The sequence below is a fragment of the Puma concolor genome, chromosome C2, assembly GCF_028749965.1.
Source record: "Puma concolor isolate L17-30 chromosome C2, mPumCon1.1.hap2, whole genome shotgun sequence".
Taxonomy (NCBI): domain Eukaryota; kingdom Metazoa; phylum Chordata; class Mammalia; order Carnivora; family Felidae; genus Puma; species Puma concolor.
In genome coordinates, this window is record NC_141675.1 from 36,065,373 (window position 1) to 36,086,323 (window position 20,951).

Sequence of the window (20,951 nt, forward strand, 5' to 3'; positions counted from 1 at the left end):
CCTTGCCTTCCCTCTCTCCTCTGCCCCTGTGAGTCCTGCCTGCCAGGGGCCTAAACCCTCACATCATTCCTTCTTGAATCCTCTCCACGCTGTGCACCAGCTCAGACACCATCTCTTCCCAGCACCTGCAGAATCCCTCTGCTGGCAGGCACTGATCACTCTCTTCTCAAAACTCCCACCAGATTATTCCTACTCGAGACTTGTCCTTACACTTAGGACCTTTCTTGTGTCTTTGGCTTTTTCCCTTCCAGCTTCTGGGGCCAGGTGGTGACTGGGAAGCGTCAAAGGTGCAAAGACCTGAGTTGGGAATGACCAGGGTGCTCTCACTGGCCAGCCCAGAGTCCAACCAGCACCGGGTGGGGCCTGGGCAACATCTCCAGGAGGGGAGGCAAAGCCAAGCTCCCATGGACTGGCGTGGCCACCTGCAGCCAGGCAGGAAGGTTCTGAGTCCACTCTGCAGGCTGTGCAGCCTGGCAGTGGGCCTGGCGGTAAGAACACGGGTGTTGGGCCCACCACCTGGACTCCACCCCCTCACCTCAGGGCCAGGGGACCCAGCTGGTACCCTGAAGGGGATTCACAATAAGGAGAGACGTTCAGCTTCAGAGAAATGCACCCAGAACTTTATAATTCGAAAACTTAGAATCCTCCATTGTCGGCGTTAGTTTTGCATCAGTGTTTTGAGTTACTTCTTTATATTTTGCATTGGGGAGGCTGAGGGCTCCGTAGCATTGTTTAATGCATGAAGGTCCTAACGTATTTATCCCAGTCCTGGATTTACTACTTGAGTTTGTGGCGCCGGATATGGTTGGGAACCTCTTGGAAACTCAACTGTAAGCTCTGAGTGCAGGGCCTGGGGTGTAGCGAGTGCGCAGGGCTGCTATTACTTCTGTCTGGGCTCCGGAGGAGGCAATCACGGTACACGGAGCATCACAGGGGTGAAAGGAAAACTCCAGACCCTGAATCCTAAAGCACAGAGGCCCATGGAAGCTTCCAGGTGAGCATTTTTGGAAAAACCAATCAGGGAAAGCCTAGTTAAGGCAGAAAATTGTAACTATGTAAAGTTTATTATTCCAAATTTGAGGGGAAACAGGTCACCCGTGAAATTTAGAATGATGCATTCATGGGTGTGTCCCACACCCCCACACTGAGCACCTAAACTGAGCGAGTCACAGACACAGGGACACCCATGTTGGCCTGAGGATGGGGTGGTCAGGAAGCTCTCCCAGACAAAGTGGCCTGGCTGCATTTTAAGAAACGAGTAGTGTGTTGGGCTTGGTGTGACTCTGCCCTTTAGAGCCCCCCTTCCTTGCCTTGCTTTGTCCCCTGCTCTCTAGTTTCCAGCTAGCTCAGCCCATGGAGCCAGGCAGGAGCTCAGGGGAGGGAGATCGAGGGACACCAGGTTATTCGCTGCCCCAGCACCCTCCCTGATTGGCCACTGCAGGCTGGATGTGCTCTTGATCAAGGGTCAAAGGGTCCATCCTCAGCCTCTGGCCTCAGACCTCCGAAGCTACTTCCTTACTCCCATCCAGGCCTAGGGGTGCCGTCCTGGCTCCCCCAGCCTCTGTAGTTTCTCTGCACAGGAACCACACCCTTTACCCACCTCTCTGGTTTCCTGCTGGGACCATGACTGGTTATAGGTAAACATGAGACACACAGATGGACGGAAAGAGGAACCCACCACAAGTAAAAAGACTGAAACTGGACCTGGGCTCTACCAGGCCCTCTGCATGGGAGACACCCCGTATCTGGGGTGTGGATATGCTGGGGAAGGAAGCAGGGGCCCCCGTGACAGAGGCTTTTGTGCTAAGCTGAAAAGCTTGGAGTTTATTTGAAGGTAAATGCTAACCCCAAAAGGATTTTAAGTACCGGGGTAGCAAGATCAAGCTTGGCTTTGTAGAAAGAACTTTCTGGCCATTTTATGGAAGATGGGCTTGAGGGGAGCCAGATTGGAGCTGGAACCCCCAGTAGGAGGCCACTCAGGTGCTCCAGGTGAGAGATTATGAGGACAGGCCAAAACACATGGTGAGATAACAAGGGGGGATTCAAGGGATTAAGTACATGTAAAGTACGAGGGATGAACAAAGAGAAACTTCTCGTTGTTCTGGATCAAAAGATTTGGTGGATGATAGTTCCATTTGGCAAGATATTAAAAACAAAGAAAGAAAGTTCTGACAGAAGGAGAATGAATCTCTTTTATTTTGTTTTGTTTTATTTTTTTTAAGGTTGACTCTTTTTTATTTTTTATTATTAGTTTTTAATACGAAATTTATTGTCAAATTGGTTTCCATACAACACCCAGTACTCATCCCAACAGGTGCCCTCCTCAATGCCCATCATCCACCTTCCCCTCCCTCTCACCCCCCATCCACCCTTATTTTGTTCTTAGTTTTTAAGAGTCTCTTATGGTTTGGCTCCCTCCCCCTCTAACTTTTTTCTTCCTTTCCCCTCCCCCAGGGTCCACGTAAGAGTGAAAACATATGGTATCTGTCTTTCTCTGTATGATTTATTTCACTTAGCATAACACTCTCCAGTTCCATCCACGTTGCTACAAAAGGCCGTATTTCGTTCTTTCTCATTGCCAAGTAATACTCCATTGTGTATATAAACCACACTTTTTTTATCCATTCATCAGTTGATGGACATTTAGGCTCTTTCCATAATTTGGCTATTGTTGAGAGTGCTGCTATAAACATTGGGGTACAAGTGCCCCTATGCATCAGCACTCCTGGATCCCTTGGGTAAGTTCCTAGCAGTGCTATTGCTGGGTCATAGGGTAGGTCTATTTTTAATTTTTTGAGGAACCTCCACACTGTTTCCCAGAGCGGCTGCACCAGTTTGCATTCCCACCAATAGTGCAAGAGGGTTCCCGTTTCTCCACATCCTCTCCAGCATCTATAGTCTCCTGATTTGTTCATTTTGGCCACTCTGACTGGCATGAGGTGATATCTGAGTGTGGTTTTGATTTGTATTTCGCTGATGAGGAGTGACATTGAGCATCTTTTCATGTACCTGTTAGCCATATGGATGTCTTCTTTAGAGTAGTGTCTATTCATGTCTTCTGCCCATTTCTTCACTGGATTATTTGTTTTTAGGATGTGGAGTTTGGTGAGTTTGTCCGATATGTCATTTGCAAATAACTTTTCCCATTCCGTCGGTTTTAAAATGATTTTAAAACAAATCCTAATTTTCTTGTGCACAATATAGTTCCTGACAGAAATGCTGAAAGATGGCCACATGGAAAAGGAGCTGTCTCCTCCCCTTGGCAGTCTGTGCCATGACCACCCGTACCCCCGTGTCTGACTCTCCTGCTCTTCTCTGACCCATGGTCTCCCCGATTTCTGTCTCCCAGAATCCATCTCAGTAGCATGGTGATTGTCTGTGAGGCACAGAAGAGGGAGGACACTGTGAGGTCAGATTCTAGAACTGCACTTAGTAGCTGGGTGGGCCCGCACCTCATGCTGAACTTCTCTGACTGTCTGTTTCCTCTTCTGTAAAGGAGACCTTCTATGAGTTGAGCTGAGAATCAAAGAGGCTATTTTATAGATACAGCACGTGGCATATGACAGGCACACAATAAATGCTTGTGTGCAGAAGCCTGCAGAAGGGGTTGGAGTAGACTGGAAGGGCTTCCTGGAGAAGAAGATTCCATGGCACTAAAACTGGCCTCAGAGATAGATGTCTTGGGCAGGGAGATGTTCAGAGGTGTAGGCAGGACCTCTGTGATGCTGAGAAGAGGCTCAGATGTGGGAATAACCCCATAGAAGGACATAAGCCATCCTGGCTGGAGGAGACCGTTTTTTTTGGGAAAGGAAGGATGGGACCCAGAGACATCCAGGTCCTGGAGGACACAATCTTTGGCCTGGGTCAAGCCCCACAACTCAATGGGTCAAAGCCAGATAGTCCCATCTTCCCTAAGTTGCAGTCAATTCACAACCAGTCCTTGTCTCAACCTGTGCTTAAAGCACCCCCAAGATGATCCATGGGAATCCTCAAAAAGCCATGCAAGCACCTGGGGTAGACTCAGGCCTATAAGTTCTGCCCCCACCCTCCCTCTGCCTCTGCCTTGTTTACGTAAGAAAGCAGAGAAGTTGCCCTCTCTCTAGAGTGCGCACTGCGTGCTGTTCCATTTGCTATGGAAATTTATTTTTTATAGCATCATCATTCATTGATTTGCTTACGGTGTTCTGTGTGAGCTTGAAATGAAAACAATCTGGAAAGCAGTTAGAAGGGTGGGTGGCCCCATCTTGTTCCATAGTCAAGGCTAGCTTGCCTCCCTTACAGCCAGTGCATGATTGAGGCCTTTTAACTGACAATTCACTCTTCTTCTTTAGGAGCATGTAGACCTTGAAGGTGAGGCCCATCTCAAGTAGAGGGTCAGTAGCAGTTTTTAAGTAAGAGAATGAATTTCTGGCCAGATTGTGGCTGTTCTGTTACCAAGTAACATGTAAGACCAGTCGCTTACGTGAGGAAGAATAATTCACAAATTCATCAGCTGGGTTCTAGGCGCCTCAATTGTTATAGCTTGCTATTTAATTGTCTTGTGTAAAATTCACCAGCAGCCATTAGAAGTCAATACTGGGGGCGCCTGGGTGGCTCAGTCAGTTGGGCAGCTGACTTCAGCTCAGGTCATGATATCGTGGTCTGTGAGTTCGAGCCCCACATTAGGCTCTGTGCTGACAGCTCGGAGCCTGGAGCCTGCTTCAGATTCTGTGTCTTCCTCTCTCTCTGCCCCTTCCGTGCTTGCTCTCTGTCTCTCTCTCTCTCTCTCTCAAAAATAATAAACATTAAAAAAAAATTTTTAGAAGTCAGTACTGAGCCGGGCAGAGATATTTTCCCATCACAGGTGTCTGTGAATGTCGTACTTGTCTGTCACAGCAGGCAGTGGAGGGGTACCAGCCTCTAACATTACTTTCCTGCCTCTAACATTACTAATTAAGCCAGGGGGCCAGCAGCTCACAGTGATGATCTATCATGGAAGGTCTGTATGTGCATAGAGCCCTGCTTGGCCAGACCGCTTGCTATCCTTTTGGCCTGGAAACCAAATTTGATCGGTTGACATGTCTGACTTGCATTACCCAGTGTGTTTTTGTGGTGTGTTTGCTTGTTTGTTTTTAATATTTTAAAATTATATTGGCTTTCCACATTTAAAAACCAAGAGATTTCATTTAAAAATCTTCAGAAAAAAACTCGATGCCAACATAGTTCCCTCTTGGCCACCGTTAGTGGAAGTTATAATGGTCCACCCAGTTTGGGCCCAGCATTAGCACTCCTGTGGTCCCAGCTTCCACCACTGTTTGTCCTTAACTCAGCCTGTTTCATTCACTCCTGGTACCTGGCCCTGTGTTGCCTGCAGGAGGTGAAATGCTGAGCTTCAGATCGTGGAAGAACAGGGCTATAGATGGACACACAGGCCTCACCATGGGGAGCACCATGCAAAGCAGATAGTGGTCCCCCTGCAAGTTGTTTCTGGGGGCCATTTGATAATACAGATGGGTAGCTACAAAATGTGAGACTACATGTGTGTTCTGGGAATTGATAAGAATTACTTTCATAGGGTTGTGGGGTCATGTCTGCAGTCTGAGAGGCCCCTGCTTCCATGTTTTACCTAGGAACAACCCCCTATCAGTCTTGGGAACTAAAGCGAGATGGGTTTCAGGGGATAGGACGTGTGAACAGATTATCTAAGGCCCTAGGCTGTCCCAGGGCAGGCTTTTCCACCTACACTCTGCGTTAGATTGCACGGTATGCACTCTCCCCAGAGTCGAGTTCAGTTGCTCTCAGGTGAGGCCTGGTGCGAGTATATGTAAAAACTGTGTGGTGATTCTCATGAGCAGTTGACCACTGTCCCAAGGAAGGCTGTCTGCTGAAGGTCAGTAATCATGGAACTGAAGTGCAGTCCTGGGTTGAAAGCTTGGGAGTGCTGCCTGCCCCACCAGACTGAAGACCCAAGATGGCTTTGTGCTCATCCTGTGTCTTTCACCAACCAGGCACACAGTATATGTTCCGTATACACTTGTGGAAGGAAAAAAGAAAGGGATTGAGGAAAGGAATTGTCCTGGAAACCTTATGGCCAGGCTTGGTGCTGATTTTGTAGTTCTAGAATAGGATTATTGTGTCAGGTTTGAAGGAGGAAGGAGGAGACGGCGAGATAATTCCCCTGGCCTGAGAGAACTTTATTTACTCAGCATGCCCTCACCCTGGGTGGTCTGAAGTCCAGCTAAGTGGAAAGTACACACAGCTGAGTAAAGAGCGCCATTCAGGGCTTACAGAAGAGCAAATCACATTTCAAGGATGAAGAACCATCTTCTGGGAGCTCAACAGTTTTTGTCAATACCCAGCTCCCAGCAAGGACCATGTGAGACCCATGAGGACTTACTGTTTCCATTAGAATCCCAGGACCACCCCTCACCCACAGCCAACACACACATCCCATCCACCTCTAGTGCCTTGGCCAGGAAAGCATTAGGACTCTAGATATCAAACACCCATCTGAAAGTTTGCGATTTCCACAGGTTTGTGTCTCATAAAAATTTAAACACCTGCTAAGTGAAAACAACACCTTTTGCTGTCTTTCTGGCAAACACCTTCTGCAGAAATTTTCTCACTTCTCAGAGGCAACACATTTCGCTGGCAATTCCCCTGGCACTGAAGCTGCTAAAAGATAAAGGGATCCAGGTAAGGCTACCTTCCAGAAGTCCCAGCAGGTACCTCTGGAGACTGGGATCTGAGAGGGCTTTGGGAAGTGGAGGGGTTCAGGACCTGAGGCAGCATGTAGGTTAATCTTTGAAGATAAGTGACAGCTAGGCCTGGAACACATGGCCTTGGAAGGTTGTTGCAAACAGCCTTCAGAGGATTAAGGAGAAAACATGGTCAGCTGGGGCACAGGGCATTAGGGGGTGGGGGACAAGGAACTATCATGTACTGAGGCCAGGCACATGCCAAGCATCTTTGTGCATAAGCGAGTTTCCCCAAGCCTCACCAATCTTTGATGCAAATGAGACCTCCACACCAGTCACTAGTAACATACTATGAACATACATATTCATAATATTCTGGCTGCCCATAATACTGGGCTGCAAACCATCAAAAAAGTTCTGCAGTTCCCAGAGGGTCCCATATGAGCTTAATGGGTCATCCCACATTCCTCCCTATTATGGGTTAAATTGTGTCCCCCTGCCCAATTCATTCACTCAAGTCCTAACCCTCCAGTACCTCAGAATGTGACCTTATGTGCAAATAGGGCCTTTGTAGATATAATTAGTTAAGATGAAGTCATACTGGAGTAGGGTGGGTCCCTAGTTCAATATGACTGATGTCCTTATAAAAAGGGGAAATTGGGGCACAGATGTATGCAGAGAGAATGTCATGTGAAGGTGAAGGCAGAGATAAGGCAATGCCTTCAAACCTCCAGAAGCATGGAGAAAGGCATGAGTATATCCTCCCTCATGCCCCTCAGGAAAAAACAACTCTGCCAACACCTTGATCTTAGACTTCTAGCTTCCAGAACTGTGAGACAATTTTCTGTTGTTTATGCCACCCAGTACAGGCTGAGGTAACTGGCTTTCCTTCAGGCCACCAGGTAGCTGCCCCTGGACACTTCTTGCAAATCAGCCCCTGAGGTCCTGCACTCTAGTTGGCCACAATATCTGGGCATGATGGGTTTGGTCTAAGTTCAGACTACAGCCTCAGTGTCCATCATCTTTCCGCTAAAGAAAGCCTGAGAAGAAAATTCTATTCATACTTTACTAAGTAACTGCAATTCAGAGAAGTTATAGGACCAGCCTAGGGCTACACACTCATTAATTTCAGCGTTTCCCCATCAAACCAGTTATGGTATAATAGCCAAATAGCACGTGTTCATCAAATCTGTGGTCAGGGAGCTTCGCATTAGGTGGTGTCACCACCAGTAAGTGGGTGTGCTGTCTGCACCTAACCCTAACCTTAGGGACATACCCACAATGCCCATCTCTCCCTTCCTGGGTGGATGTGAAGGTGTTGTAATACATTGATGCTTCATGATGGGCCTTGGGTGGCTGAAGAGACCAAGCCAGTAACTCCCGCATGGCAACAGGGTTTGTAATTGGGGGATCTGGGTGGAGAAGGAGTAACTGCAAGGACGTAGGATGAATCTGGAGAAGGAAGTGCAGCAGTTGGAGATGCCCCAAGCCTAAGAAATCCCAGAGTAGGGAGAGAGTAATAGGAACTCAGTTTACTCCTAGTGGATGAGGACATAGTGCTCCCCCCCTTTTTCGGGATGACATCCACACTCCTTGCTCCGTAAGAACATCCCTGATCTGGTCCCCACCTCCCTGATGGCCTCATCTCCTGTCGCTTCTCTAAAGTTATCCTTCTCTTCAGCTGTGGTGGGCTGTATGGTCTTCTCCCAAGCATAGCATTCTGTGTCTCTTCTCCCAGCCCTGCCTACGTCCTTTATTCTGCTCTAGCACCTTTTCTCACTTCCCCAGTTAGGTATCACCTCCTTCTGGAAGCCATCTCCGAATGCATGCTTCTTGGACCACGTGAGGTGTCCCTCATCTGCTCTCAAAGCTCTTGGTCCATCCTTCTTTCATAGCATATCACCCAGAAGAGTAATTATATTTTTAGTTCTCTGTCTCTCTCAGTGGACTTGAGATCTTCTCCAGGGCAGGGTCTACAACTCACTTTCTACTCAGCACAGTCAGCACTGACTGTTTCCAAATGACTAAAGGAGAGGATAGAAGAATGCCTGCATGGGTGGGTAACCAGTGAGCAGCCTTAGTGTGAAATATTCTCCCCCTTTTTATGAGAGGACATTTGGATGACTGTCAGAGGGAACATAAGGGTACTTGGTAGGAAAGAAAAGAAGGGGAAGGCAGGGAACGAGAGAGGCCTTAGACAACACATTTTGCTGACAATGGTAACTTTAGGCCACTTGGTATCACCAGTTATGATGCAGTAAAATCCCATTGCATCCATGAGATTCTGTTGGAGAGGCAAATGAGAGAGGTGAGTCTCTCTCACCTCACAGAGACACACAACGCTCAGAGCGTGGGTGGCTCATCAACATGGAGGTGAGATGGCCTTTTGACCATTTTCCCTACAGGCACGCTGTAAGCTCTAGTTGCCTGAGATGCTCTACAATAAGGTAGTTCAAGAATGCATCCTCTCTGGATCACTGGTTCTCTTGGAAATGCACAGTATAAATTAGCATATTAAAGGCTCTGAGAAGTATTGCAGTTAAGAAACCTATTGTTAAGTCAGCATTTTCCAAACATGGGTGGCCATAAAGGGAACTGCGTGTATAATGTCCATTAAGAAATGGCAGAGCATACTCTAGCAAAAATGGTCATAACACTATTTCAACAGTGATAATACGAGAGAGAATCTCACTGGAACTTTGAGGACTATTGTTCGTTATTCTTGGGAGAAACTCAGCTCAGCCATCAGGGAAATACGACCTCTTTCCCCTACTGCTTGTGTGACCACCAGGGATTAAAAACGTGCCCAGTGTTAACAACTACATTTCCAAATGGAAAACGATCGACTTTCTGCTTCACTCTGCTCCCACAAAAGGTCCATTCTGAGTGCTGCTTTCTTATGTGCTGTCACGTGGAACAGCAAGAGCCAGAAGAAATCTCTCCCTCTTCACTTGGTTCAGGCTATGGGGCTGCATAGCCAGGGTGTGGAGAGAGTCTTTAGGGGAAAGAGCTCTCTAAGTGCGCAGGGCACTGGCAATCAGTACTGTTGGCTCAAGAGAGAAAGAACTCTATTTTAGGGCAAAGGAACAATCACTCTGACCTACATACACTATCACATGTGAGGCTTCAACAGTGGGAAAGTCAGGAAAGCATAATCGTCTCTTTGAAAAGCAAGGTGGAGTCTGGCTTCCCAATCAGCAGGAGGGAAAGGGGTCAGAGCAAAGAGGCTGGAGGCTCCCTGTCAGTGTTGGAGCATGAAAATGGGCCACTCATCCCTGCCAGAACTTTCTGGACTGGACATGTCACGTGCTCTCAGTTCGTTTCCTTTCCTGGTTGCTCAGCCTCTAGACCTTTCTTCCGTTTTCTCTGTAGGCTTCCTGCTGCAAGCCCTCATCACTGGGTTCAAATCGCCCCCATTGCCTGACAGTCTTCATTTTCAGATGTTTTCCCCTCTGCTGCTCTGCAGAGAGGTCCTCCTGCAGGACAGCATCCATCATCTATCAGGCACCTTCAGTAGCTGCCACATCCAACTCCAGGATGTGGCATAAAACCCTTCCCCCTGGCTTTCACATCACAGCCCTTTATGATGGGGCCCTTGTTTACTGTTTAATTCTGTGACCTTAAACCTATGACAAAAACCAAGTTGATCAACCTGTCTGTTCTGCTCCTTGGCTCAGGACTCCACCCACCCAACCACCCACTCCCAGACAGTGCAAATATTGCCATTCTTTACAACCTAACTGAAATTTCACATTATGCCTAGTGTGTCTTTAGTGGCCTAGAGTGGCCTCTGGTAGGACTTAGTACAAAATATCCTTGTAACATTAGCCTTCCTCTCTTGTTTTGTTAGCTAATTTTTATAGGTATCATTTTTGCCCTAAAGAGTCTTTCTATTGTACATCTCTATTCTATTTCATTAATTTCTATTCTTTGCATTTGCTAGTTCTTTGAAAATACTAATAAAACTGATAAAGCTCTGTTAAGGATGACCAAGTGAAGAAAAAAGAAGACATAACCTGTAGTAGGAATGACAGAAGAGAACATCATATGATAAGTGTTAATAAAGTGGTATTATAAATGACTATGCAATACATTTGAAAATTTAACTGACATAAACAAATTTCTAAAAATACAACTTCCTAAATTGATTCAAGAAGAAATGGAAAGCCTAAGTGATCCAATAACCCATAAATAAATGCAATCAGTACTTTTTCATAATAGCATGCCTGTCTCCTTGGTATACAAGGAGCTCTTTGATAGCATCACAGTATATCTCAATATTGCCTGACTGATTTTGGTCGTTGGACCCTTTTCAGTACCCTGGCGAGGGTTGGAAGGAGGAGGTCAGGTGCTCACAAACAACTCTCTTGACCCAGTGATTTCCTCTGGCCATATCAGCCTAACCCAAAACTTCTATGCATTTTGCAGAATTTCAGACAGACAAGGCCTTTAGCCTTCTGCCTCCCTTTCTCCATCTAGCAGGCAGGGTATGGTGCTAGATCTTGACACTTGGATTCCCTAATGGACTATATGTATGGGCACTGCTCTTTGCTGTTCACAGAATGTAGTGGAGGGGCTGAGGAAGAGCAGCTGATCTGCTGTGATCTCACTCTGGTGCATTAAACAAGGGGGCTGGCATGGGAAGGAGGCCCACATTGAAGGAGAGAGGGAAAAAGGGAAGAGGCAAGGATGCATGTCCCGCTCTCCAGCAGCTGGGGGTCTGTCTCCAGAGAACATTGCTCGGGGACCCCTTGCCATGAGAAGACAGTGGTGGGAGGCCTGTGCCCCAGCACAAAGGCCCTGACAGTCTTCGCTCTTGGAAACTCCACCCTTTGGCATATGCCCCAGGACCAGATGAGCTCTATCTTCTTATCCATTTTGTTTTATTGCCTGATTATCCCAGTTTTATAGTTTGTAGATTATATTCTTTCAGTATTCACTTTGTTCTTTGTTTCTTGTATTTTAATTGTTCTCAGCTGACGACGATTTAATGGCTTTCTTTGATCTCACTTTTACTTTTATCCGTGGCTCATATTTTATCTACTTCTCTCATCATACTCAACTTTTATTTTGAGCTTTATTGTTATGTTGTTCATTTTTATTTCAGCCTTGTTATTTGCCTTTTCTGCTTTTTTTAATGACTTTTGCCTTGATTCATCTTTTTGTTGGTAGCATACTGTTTGTTGGCTTTTATGCTCTTTCATTACAAAATAGCAAGTTTGAAGCAGAGTTGTGCAGAAGCTGATTGTGAGGGCTGTCCAGTGTCTTAGAAAGGACATCGCGAGTGGCCAGAGGCAGCAAGCCACTCAGGCTAACTCCATGAAGCGAAGACTTATTGGAAGAATACAAATATCAAAGAAATGAAGTGTAATAAGGATATTCAAGGCTCATTAGAAATGGAAAATTATCACCAGCAACTGCCTTCTCCATCTGTCTCCCAATCTGGTGATGCTGGTTTCTTTCTGTCTGCTCTTCTGGTTCATGTACTGTCTCCAAATAGTGCAGGTCTGCTTTCTCAGGACCCAGCCTAACCACCAAGCTCCAGTCTGCATACCTTCCAGTCCAGAACCTACTACCATGTAACAGACTAGCTTCTGTTAACCTCTGCCAAATACCAGGAAGAGAGGATCTGATTTTGCAGTTCACCTTGGCTCAGTTTTCCACTTCCAACCCTAACCACCCCCGCCCCCATCAGTGTTAGCTATCAGGATGGCAGCAAGTAGTACTCACTCAAGGGTGTGCCTTCTAGACTTTGTCAGGCAGCTTCCCCACATAAGGGCAGTGATGGGCAGGGATGGGAGGGAGGCTGGATGCTTTTCTCCTTCCAGATAATCCTGGGATAACATCATAACCTTCTCCCATAGATTCCCCTTCCTTATGCATCATCCCTCCATCTCTTCCTTCTTCAACTACATATTCAACTAACGAGTTTAAAAATACTTAGCTGAATTATCTAGTAGACAACTGGCCAAAATTCCAAACCCCCTTCCCAAGAGGCAAATCCTACCTGGATTTTGCTTTTAAATGTTGCAACGAAGTTGGTTTTTCATATCACATTCTTTACAGTCTCTATGAGGAGGTGTCCTGTAAATCCAGACTGTGCAACCCCAGAACACTTGGCAAAATGTGCCAACAAGAGAGCAATGTCTCAGTTTCATTGAAATAAGCCACCAGGTTATTTGTAGCATACTCATGAGACTCCTTGGAAAAAGACATAATGAAAGATCTGTGAACTGGGTTTGGGAATGTTTTATCATCATTTCTTGATGAATTCTTAAAGCCAAAAGGAACAACATTCCTGCCAGTTGGACTTATGGGAAAGAACATCTCTTGCTGCTGTGAGTGCTCCCTAATTCCTTTCTCCTGGTAGCAGACCTATATAGGAAGTACTCTGGATGGCATATAGTAGATGCTTAGTAAATATTTGATGAGTGAACCGCAAAGCCATCTGACCCTAATGGGAAAAGGGAACTAATATCTGCTCATATGTGTTATGTTCCAGGCACTTTACACACTCAAGCTATATAAAGCCAGTGCCTACAACCTCCTGACTTAATGGACTCTGTACAAAGACTAAGAGCTCTCTGCTAGAACTAGGAAAGGTGGGACTGGAAATGCAGTAATTCTGTTTATCTGTCTTTGGGGCTATATAATCTGTCTGCTAGAGACCTGGGACCTAGACTTTGTTCACTGGCATGAGGACCCTGTTGTACATTTGAACCTGGCTGTGGAAGAAGCAGCAGGGAGGCCTTGAGAGTCCACCAGGAGAAGCTTCTTTAGACACTAGTACCTAAAAGGAGCATCAGTGTAGGAAGCAGACAGATTGTGTCTGAAGCCTGAGGGTCGCTTACTGGCTCTGTGGCCTTAGGTGAGTCACGTAACTTCTTCGAACTCCAATTTATTTTTCTCTAAAATTTGGTAAAATAGCTAGCTTTCAGGAGTGTAGACAACATTAAGGATGCTAATATACATGAAATGCCACATTTAGTGTTTGATGTATACTAGATGCTCATTTATAGATGGCTTTCCCCTCCTGGCCTTCCTGCCACCATCACTGTGATTTAAATCACAGCCTGAGCCTGCTACCTGCTGAAATGCACTTGAGGCTTGCAGTCTTCAGTGGTCAATGTTCACTGTCCACATTAGCTTAGCAGCTAGGTTTCCCCTGTGAGCATATTCTGCCCCACTCCATTCTATTCCCACCCTGCTGCCTGGAGAGTGAGGTGCTAATTGAAAATCCCCAAAGGGCTGCCACATTCTGGGGGAAGGAAGAAGCAATGATGGGTCACTTTTCCCCTTATTTGCTACTGGGTGTCTGCCAACAGGAGCTGAGATCATCTCATTTAGCAAGCAGGAGCCTGCTGTTTCTTGCTCATAGTCTTGGGCACCAGCCTGGCCCAAAAACAAGCAGACAGTCCCAGGACCATATTGAGAAGGATGCACTCCCAGAGTGTCAGTGGGGACTGATCCCAGGGAGGTCAAGGTCATGTGGAGGTTGCCAGGAATGGGAAGGAGGCAACAATGACTCTTCAGAGTAGCTTTTTGGCTGAAACTTGCCGGGAGTCATTGGATAGTCATTCAGCCAGGGTCCACACCACAATTGGGAAGGCTTCTCCATGTCCTGGGAGGCTGTCATTAGGGCAGAGGAGCATTAATGATAAAATGTGTCCTCCTGGTGAGGAGGGAGAAGCAGGAAGCTGCATCTTAAGTAAAAGAGCAAAACACAACAAGAACTTTAAAATATCTATGCCCTTTGACTTAGTATTTCCACTTCTAAGAATTCATCATAATTTGCCAGTATTTAAAACTATATATGACAGGGCTCCTGGGTGGCTCAGTTGGTTAAGCATCCAACTCTTGGTTTCAGCTCAAGGCTTGATCTCAAGCCCTGTGTCAGGCTCTGCACTGGGCTGGAGCCTGCTTAAGATTCTCTCTCTCCCCCTCTCCCTTTGGCCCTCGCCCCAAAACAACCTACATTTCAATCACTTGGATCCAATCATATATGATAGCTATATCCATAGAATGGAATAGTATGTAGCCATTAAAGTAGTGCTTGCAAAGAGTCTTTAATGAGCTAGGAAAACACTCTTACGATATGAAACAGGGATGTAAGACACAGAATTGTACATAAAACATGATCTCCGCTATTTAAAAAAAGTGCACTGGAAGAAAATTGGAAGCAAATATGCCTAAAAGTTACTTTTGATTGCTTCCCAGAGGTAGGATTATCATTCTTTTTTTTTTAACTTTTTTATATTTCTAAATTTTATCTACTGCACATAAAGATAAAAACGGAAAATGAAACAAAAGTAACATCGGGAAATGCCAGCATGGATGATCCAAGCCCAGATAGACTCTAGTGGTGGGATTTCAGGCACTGCCAGGCCTATTGCTGTTGGAATCAGAGCCATCTGGGGCCCGTTCAATCACCCCGCCTGACAGCGGTGTGTGTGACTGACCACTGAGCCCACTCTGACAATGCTGGGCTTTGGGGACAGCCAGAAATGTTTGTGAGGGGCAGCTGGGAGTGCATGCCTGTCAGAGAGCCAGGCGAGGCCGCCAAAATCAGCCCCTGTGGGGGATCCCTGCTGGAGGGGGAGCAGGGCCCTCACCACGGCCTGGCCCTGTTTCCTGAGATGGCCAAATGACATATCCATGTGTGTTCCAAGCCTTGTCCAGCCAGTTGTAAATTGGAATGCTTATCAGATTGGCTCCCTCAAGGGACAGCACATAACAATGAAATAACAGATATATTTATAGCCCTTTTATTGAAGTACTTAAGAATTTCTTTTTTTTAATTCTGAAATTTCTCCAACTTTTAGAAACACTGACAAGGAGTAGTTTCTTTCCTCCTGAGAAAATCTGGGCAGAGGCAGGAAACCTAGTTAAGCATCTGCAGTAAACTCTCGACCCCAACCCCTCCACAAATACCCCCAGTCTGTGCCTCACGGGCTAGGCCTCTGTGGCCGACTCTGATGCATAATTCCTCATGTACTTAACAAGCACGCTCGGAGCTTCCCTGTATGCTAGAACCACATCTGCTCACACAGAAGTAATGGAGCAGAAGGGGACACAGATATGAGAACTTCCATGGCTGGACCAGACATTCCTTCCAAGACCTTCTCTCCCTCTTCAGCCTCCAAGGCTCCCACATAGGACCAAGGTGGACTTCAATGGCAGCAGAGGGAAAATGTGGCCACAGGCTTTGTGGCTCAGAAAGAGTCTATCTGCCTCAGTGCCCCAGGGTTGCCATAACAAAGTACCACAAACTAGGTGGCTGAAAACAACAGAAATATGTTGTCTTACTGTCCTGGAGGCTAGAATCTGAAATCGTGATGTCAACCGGGCCATTGGCTGGCCATCCTTGGCATTCCTTGGCTTGTGGATGCATCTCCCCAGTCACATGGCCACCTTCTGCTCTGTGTTAGCATCTTTCCTCTGTGCATAGCTGTCTCTGTGTCCAAATTAACCCCTTTTTATAAGGACACCATCATATTGGATTAGAGCCCACCCTAATGATGTCATCTTAACTCGCTTACCTTTATAAAGACCCTATTTCCAAATAAACTCACATTCTGAAGTTAGGACTTCAAGGTGTCTTTGGGGGGGGGGGTACACAGTTCAGTCTACAATGATTTCTAAGGCTGACTCAGCCACCCACTAAGTGTATAACCTTGGTAATCACAAAACCTCTCCAAACTTCGGCCACCTCTTACTCTGTTAAACAGAAGTTAAAAAGAACACCTAACTCCAAGGTCGTCGCAAGGTCTATAGGACGTAATATGTGTAAAGCATGCAACATGACACCTAGCTGATTTTAGATGATTTTTTCTCATCATTGTTATGAAGCTACCGCTTCCAGGCCACATAGGCATTCCATTCAGGGTAGAGTCTGGCCTGAGCCAACCAGGGCTGACCCTACACCTCTAGCTAGCTCCACACTGTAAAGGGTCCAAGGGTGGCATGTCAGCAGAGGTCTCCCAGAATGACCAGCTAGGTGTCCAAGCAAGGAAGAGCGTAGGACCAGACACAGGGCTAGTGATGTATCAAAGTTTGCAGAATCAGCAGTTGGAGCTTGCCATTTTTTTTTTTTAATTTTTTTTTCAACGTTTATTTATTTTAGGGACAGAGAGAGACAGAGCATGAACGGGGGAGGGGCAGAGAGAGAGGGAGACACAGAATCGGAAACAGGCTCCAGGCTCTGAGCCATCAGCCCAGAGCCTGACGCGGGGCTCGAACTCACGGACCGCGAGATCGTGACCTGGCTGAAGTCGGACGCTTAACCGACTGCGCCACCCAGGCGCCCCGGAGCTTGCCATTTTTAAACAACCTCACAGAGGCCACATTTGCCCTGCGTCCTGCTGGGTATAAGAAAGCAAGGGGTCCTGGGGCATCTGGGTGGCTCTGTCAGTTAAATGACCACCTTTTGATTTCAGCTCAGATCATGATCTCATGGTCATGAGATCAAGCTCCGCGTAGGGCTCCATGCCTACTTAGGATTCTCTTTCTCCCTCTCCCTGGCTTGTGCTCTTTCTCTCTCGAAAGGAAGGGAGGGAGGAAGGAAGGGGTCCTCAAAGAATAAATTTGGGGTCAGACTAGAGAGCCTTGAATTGGAAAAACATGATATGTCCATTCCTACCTCTCTAACTCTTCTCCTGCCACTGACACCACCATGTTCAGACTCTTTCTGTTCCCTAAGTGGAAGTTTGTACCCTTCTACCTCAGGGCCTTTGCACTGTTGTTTCTTCTACCTAAAATACACTACGCAGCTACCCTCCACCCTCCTTACCCATTCCCCAGTTTATCTCATTTCTTTTCTTTCTTTACTCACTCATCCCCTCCCCCAGTTATTTTCCTGTTTATTCGTTCCTAACATTTAACCCAACTTATAACCATATCTTCAGTCTTGTGTTTAGTCATTTATATTTGCCGTTTTCCATCAGACCAGGTCCCAGACTGCAGGGTTTCTGTCAGTTTTATTCTCCGTGGACTACCTCCCACCCAGCTAAGGTCTTGCACACTGAGAAGGTACTGGGGACTATCTTGTGGTTATCCAATGGATGGAAACAGAAGACACTGCTTCCCCAGACGAGATGTGGCCTCATAAGACTGAGAGAAGCTGATCCTTTGGGGAAAATGAATGACTCATAGCTTCTTTCAACCGAGTGATATTTAATCAATGCGATTTGTGAAAGAAGTTGGTTCATTTTCGTGGAAGTTGGCAAGCACCCCTGCAGCCACCACTACCTTTGTGTCTGTGGTCTGTGCTCTGCCTCATTCCTTGGGGGCTCAGGTTAATGGGATAACCCTATTAAAAACCTACGTTCTACAAACACATGGTGTTGCACCAAGAGGAAACACCAGAGGCTGCTATCCTTGGCATAAACTCCACGTTTTCAAGCCTACTTCACACATGCTCTGTGAGAACAGTGAAATGATTGTGTTCCCCCAAGGGGAGAAATGAGGGAAACCCAAGCAAAAGGCTTTGGGGGGTTATCCCCTACCAGGTGACCAGCGAATAGATTCTTCAGCTCAGGGTTGTCACCACAACCAAATCTCCAGGCATTCCTGAGGTCAGTGCCCTTTAGTTCACGGCAAGTTCTTGGCAAGCTAGAGAGGCTGGGCTTCTGACCCTAGCAGAGAATCACAACCTGGGGGAAGGAGAGTAGCCGCGGTGTGGTTTTTAAAATAAATCACAACAGGGCACCCAGGTGGCTCAGTCAGTTGAGTCTGATTCTTGAATTCAGCTCAGGTCATGATCTCAAGGTCATGGGATTGAGCCCGTGTCAGGCTTAGCACAGAGCATGGAGCCTGCTTGAGATTCTCTCTCTCTCCTCTCTCTGCCCCTCCCCCACTCATTCATATGTCTCTCTCTCTCTCTCTCTCTCTCTCTCTCTCTCTCTCTCAAATTAAATAAATAAGGGCACTTGAATGGCTCAGTCAGTTAAGTGTCTGACTTTGGCTCAGATCATTATCTCAGTTTGTGAGTTCAAGCTGCATCGGGCTCTGTGCTGATAGCTCAGAGTCTGGGCCCTGCTTCAGATACTGTGTCTTCCTCTCTCTCTCTGTGCCCACCCCCCTCCCAGTTTGTGCTCTCTCTCTCTCTCAAAAATAAATAACCATTTAAATAAATAAACCTTAAAATAAATCACAATAATCAAAGCATATGAGAGATGCTGCATGTGAAAACAGGCAACATTTTAGAGTTGTTTCACAAGGGGAATGATCAGAGCATGTCTGCAACAGCCTAAGCAGTTTGAAAAGTGTTGGTGCAAATAGATTTTGATGTCCATGTTGGATAATCAGTAAGGTGCTGTCTCTGCATGTTCCAGAGACAACAGCAGGTAAATTAACAGCAAGACAATTCAGCTGGTTCTAGACACAAGTAAGACCACAGTGGAGTATGAAGGGTTTTCTGGTCTTCCTAATGAACTCCTAGTTATCCTTCTAGCCCAGTTTAGGAATCTCCTCCTCCAGGAAGCCTTCCCTTACCCCTACAGTTGATTAATTGCTCCCTCCCCTCTTCCCTCTGTTGTATTTATCCTACTCCATTTTAATGAAATGGACACATGTCTATTTCCTCACTGTGAGGGTAAAGCCGTCAAACTAGAAATAATGCATAAACAGTGCTTTCTCTCTTTGTGGCTGCTTGTGTTGTTTTCCAAACAATAGCAATAAAGTCTTCTTTAGAAATTATTTGAAGTAAAAACAATCAAATCTGCTTAAAATTATGAAGTAAAAATATCACAAGTCTTCCTCAACTCTAGCCAAAATCACGAAGGTGATCCTTGAAAACCTGAGGTTGAGAAATATTGGCGTAAGAGCTCTGAATCTTTCTTCTCTGGTCTAAAGCCCTCGGGTTCCCTGTACACCCACTCCTCTTCCTAAGGAGATAGCAGCTTACAGGACAGTGATGGAGTCCCATTCCTTTTGCCTCCTCTGCAGTGTCCAGTATGGAATAGGTGTGCATTCGTGATTCCTAATATCCCATGCGTGAAGTGTGATTGGCCGGGAGAATACAAGTAACAAAAGATAGAAGTAGTTGAACTCCAAGCTTGTCATGGAAGTTCTAAGCCAGATACCATTCGGGAAGCTGAAGCAAGATGAAAAACTGAAAAACTACTGCCGATAAATTTGTGTAGAAACATGCAGTGCAGACTTCCCAATCAGTAGAGACATTAATAATTCCGGGGAGCTGCGAAAATGACTCCTTCTGTCAATTTTCCTCTTCTGGGGTATGCCAAATTCTGGAGCTCACTGGGGATGACATAATTATGTGACCTTCGCTGCCGGGAGCCAGGGAATTAAATTCTTCTAGGTCTTCTACAAATACCCCCTACTGAGAGAGGGAGGAATTCTCTCTCTCTTTGCATTTCTGGGTAGCTTAAAAGTGAACTGCATTCACGTAGGTTTTGCATGGAAAGTAAGCAGCAGCATAAGGGTATTTACCGTACGGTGAAATGGATCACGAAGCTGTGATTTATCCTGCACTGGCCCACGGAGGAAATGAAGCATCCTATTAGCATTGCTGGTCCGTGTGAATCACAATAGGCAAATGAGAGCAAGAGCAAAGCACCAATAATACAAATATTCGTGTGCAGCGAAGGAAAATGTCAAAGCAGAGTTTGGCTCTGCTGCAAATGGGTTACATTGAGAATGCATTAGCTCCTGACACCGGGGCCTGGGTAATCTACAGCTCTTTCAACTTATTTACTGTAAACTTGGAAGCAGCCAACCTTTCACATTTGCATTGGCTTTCTTTTGCCAAGGCGGGGGGGGGGGGGGGGGGGGGGGGGGGGGGGTGGTACAGGAAAAGAAAATGAGAGAGTGTCCCAAGTCCAAGTCCTTCGGCTGATAGGGTGGCTCGCTGGAGTGCCTGTCCGTGAACTGGGAGCGTCTCGGCCACCCTGGTTCTCAGTCACGGAGGCTGCTCTACCATTGCATTCTTCTTCCAGCCGATTCCTTGGAAAATAATGGTTTTATTTTGCTCCAGAATTAGAAAATAAAGCAGCTGAACCTGGGAGTTACGAGTCTTAATTATCCTCCCTGGCCTTTTCTTCGGGAACCTAAAATTGATTTTCAAATTCCTCTTCTGAATTTGATTTAACATTTTAATCTGCGTGCCTTCTGTGGGGGCTTTGCCGGCAGTGTTGATGACAAGGAGATGAAGAATTAGCCGGCCACGGCGGAGGTGCTTGTTATCAGCCGAACCGTCCCGTTGTTGATGACAGGTGCCCGGGGGTCGTCTGGGCCATGTGTGAGAAGGCCCTTCAT

The 20,951-nt window shown here is 46.4% G+C and overlaps 1 protein-coding gene across 2 annotated transcripts in view; it reads left to right on the forward strand.

Annotated features, from left to right (window-relative positions):
* The window catches only part of CLSTN2 (calsyntenin 2), a 609,330-nt gene that overhangs the window by 427,030 nt on the left and 161,349 nt on the right, over nucleotides 1–20,951 (forward strand). The gene's annotated exons all lie outside the window — the stretch shown is intronic.